This window comes from Gossypium arboreum, chromosome 13 (genome assembly GCF_025698485.1).
Source record: "Gossypium arboreum isolate Shixiya-1 chromosome 13, ASM2569848v2, whole genome shotgun sequence".
Lineage (NCBI taxonomy): Eukaryota > Viridiplantae > Streptophyta > Magnoliopsida > Malvales > Malvaceae > Gossypium > Gossypium arboreum.
Window position 1 is genome coordinate 93,547,904 of NC_069082.1, and position 3,784 is coordinate 93,551,687.

At 37.6% G+C, this 3,784-nt stretch overlaps 1 long non-coding RNA gene across 1 annotated transcript; it reads right to left on the reverse strand.

The window, feature by feature from the left end:
* Positions 1-727: 727 nt before the first annotated feature.
* LOC128286638 (uncharacterized) lies at positions 728-2,233 on the reverse strand. Its single transcript, XR_008277256.1, has 2 exons — positions 2,185-2,233; positions 728-937 (listed from the first exon to the last, which is right to left on the reverse strand). It is a non-coding gene; the product is annotated as an uncharacterized LOC128286638 (long non-coding RNA).
* Positions 2,234-3,784: the final 1,551 nt, after the last annotated feature.

Consider the following 3,784-nt stretch of genomic DNA (forward strand, 5'->3'; position numbering starts at 1 on the left):
TCACATTCAAGTGGAGTTAATTTTTATCCTAGGAAAAATAACCATTTTGCCCCTAACTTTTTCATAAATTCTCATTTCATCCCTAAGCTCGGAAAATAAAATCTTCCAAGCGTAATTGAAATTTATATACTACATTTACAGCACATACATTTCACAAATTTTAGAATTTTCCATCGGTTTTATCACCTTTCATTTTATTCCCTAAATCAAGTTTCCATCAAAAATTGCTTTGTAAAAGTTGTTTATCTATCAACAACCTTGCATTTTCTGCCATAAATTTCATATTTCCAGCATATTCATCCATGACCCAAATTTCATGCTTTGATAACTTTTCAAATTAATCCCCAAAATACATAGATTAGACTATCCCTGTAACACCCCAAACCCGGCCCAGACGTTATGGCCGAATCTGACGTGCCACATTGGAGTTGAAAACCCACGTTCCGTTTTAGTGTCTTAAAACCATATATTTTGTTGAGTTAACAAAGTGTATGGAAGCTGGGCACCAGGTAGGTATCCGAGACAGAGGAGGTGAGCCATGAAGGCTACTTAAGTACCAAGCTCTTTGATTGGATCCAATCCTAGACATGCCCACAACCATAGCCACACTTTGTTATATTGAGTTTAAGTTTGTTTAAGTGGACGTCTTTGATAAATCGATTAATCGTGGTGTTGTGATATTTTGAAATCAAATATTGTTTTGAAATCACGTCCTAAGTCTAGCCCCTTTTGAATAATTATCAACCAATTTTAAAGTTATTGAAAATAAAATAATCCCGAAAAGAAATGAAAGAAAAGTTAAAAATGGCCTTATTACAAACCAAAAATAAATAATAAAGGAAATTTAATGAAAACCAATGCTTATTTAAAAGCCCAAAGACGATCACCATGGCCACTCTAAATCCCCTCCGGCCCAAGTCCCCATATCAAGGCTCACCTGCAAGGTTAAGGAAAGGGGGTGAGTTTGGAAACTCAGTGTGCAACAAGCCCCTTTCAGAGCCCAAAACAATAACTGCCTGTTGGGTCTAAGCCCAAATCCAATCTCAAACATATACTGGGCCATAGCCCTTTTCATATTTCATATTTCATAACACTGGGCCGAAGCCTTTTCAAGTTTCATATTACTGGGCCGAAGCCTTTACTGTAAACGGTATGGACCATAGGCCTATTTTTATAACACATGTAATGTCAAATGAAAGAATGCAACCCATTTGGGGAGGCTACTCAACCCACCATCCGCTACTCTCCACCCGCACCAACCAACACACCATGTGGGGATTAACTCGACCCACCCCGCCATAACTCTCTCACCGGCAAGATAGCTTTATCATATAACCGAGGCCTAGCCTCTTTTAATAATCAGGGCAAAAGCCCTTTTAATAATCGGGCATAAGCCCTTTAATAATCGGGGCATAAGCCCTTTAATAATCAGGCATAAGCCCTTTTGATAATCAGGGCATAAGCCCTTTTGATAATCGGGCATAAGCCCTTTAATAATCGGGCATAAGCCCTTTGCACTTCCTCCATCCATATAAATTCCCAACCCAATGCATTTATGAACATCTCATGTGCATATCATACATATCATGTGCATATCATACATGTCATGTGCATATCATACATATCATGTTTATCAAAATCCCATGCATTAAGATCATACATAAACCCTAGGGGTATAATACATTTTTACCTAGGGGCAAACGGTCATTTTCATGTTATAAGGGTAATCTTGTAATTTTACCAAAATTAGGGTTCCCATGTTCATTAACTTTACTAACAATTCATGGGTACAAACAAGGATTCGCCCATTTTTAGCGAAATTGAGTTATTGGGCCTAAAACCCTAATGGCCCTACTTAGTGATTTTGTCATCTAGTCCTATTCACCTATATTCCATAACGGTTTTATCGGTCTCTATGCAATTTAACAAGTTTCCATATTCTACCAATTTTACTCAAATGGGCCCGAATGCCCATCGGGCCCTGTTTCAGCCCTTCGAGGCCCAACTTACCGTGAATGCCAAGAATCACGCTCTTACCTTTTCCAACCTTCCCGATCATCATCTCAACGAATCTAATCGACTAATGAGCGTTAATTGTTCACAAGTCCTCGAAATGCTAGAGTTTTGGCATTTCGCTTTTCAGCATTTATCGCTTTAAGCTATGAAAAAGGGTTCGTTACACACCTGATTTGCGATATTCCTTGACGAGATCTCCTATGCGATTTCTCCTATAATCAACCACTTATAGATTAGACCATGTTAATATTAAACCAAATCGAAAACTACCTATTATCATCACTTACACATTCGCCACCATCCCCAATGGCCCTTGGGTTCATACCTTTACCAAGTTGATGACTAGATTTAGTCACTCCGATGATCCAAGCTTTTCACACACTCCTCGATCGGTAGCCTTTAATCCTCACTAGCACCAACAAACCAAATAACACCAAAACCCTTTTAGCCTTAGTCGACGAGGGTTTTCACTTTTCTTAAACCACAAGATACAAATGGAAAGAAGGTTCAATACTTACCAAGAGATCTACTCATTGAAGAACGTTCCAAATACCTTCCTACCCCATATCCGCTAGAATCCAACTTAAACGTGCGTGAAAATAGATCTAAATATTAATTCCCAAATCACTAAAATATGAAGCTTTCGGCTTTTCAAAGAAATATTAATCTAAGCTATTACGAGGGTTAGTACACACCGTTACGGGTTGAAGTTGAAACGCTTCCATAATCAATCACCTACGATAACCACCACCGTCACTCAAACTTAACTATTCCAATATCAATATATGTAAATCCTAAGCACATCACCATACGAACATAAGGGCATATTCATCATTTTACCATACAGGTATTTTGGTAGTTTTACAAATTGAGGGTATTGCGGTAATTTCACAACCCAAGGGTATTTTAGTAATTTTGTAAATCGAGGGTAAAACAAGAATTTCGTAAATCAAGGGTAAAACAAGAATTCTATAAATCGAGGGTAAAATGGTAATTCAGAATCGAGGGTAAAAGCAGTAATTCAGAAATCCGTGGTAAAACGATAATTATGTAAATCGGGGTAAAATGGTAATTATGTAAATTAAGGGTAAAACGGTAATTTTATAAATCGAGGGTAAAATAGTAATTCAGAACCGAGGGTAAAACGGTAATTCTGTAAATCGAGAGTAAAACGGTAATTTTACAAATCGAGGGTAAAACGATAATTTTATAAATCGAGGGTAAAATAGTAATTCTGTAAATCAAGGGTAAAACAATAATTCTGTAAATTGAGGGTAAAATGGTAATTCAGAATCGAGGGTAAAATAGTAATTACAGAACCGAGGGTAAAGCGGTAATTCAGAAATCGAGGGTAAAACGGTAATTTTACAAATCGAGGTAAAATGGTAATTCTATAAATCGAGGGTAAAACGGTAATTTTACAAATCGAGGTAAAACAAGAATTCTATAAACCGAGGGTAAAACAGTAATTACGTAAATCGGAGTACTTTGGTAATTTTACAAGTCGAGGCATTTCAAGAATTGGTAAACTAAAGTATTCTAAACATGGATAACAATACGAATGGGCCTAAAGCCTATTCTCTACCCAAATGGGCCCACACGCTCAGTGTGGCCCTTTTAGCCCAAACCTAGCCACAAATATTAGATTCACCTAGCCTAGCCCAATATTTACTACACAATCAAACAACTTATCCAATTGGGCTTGTAGGCCCATTAGGCCCACATGACCCCTTTCGACCCATCGTGGCCCGAATTAGCCATCCTACAG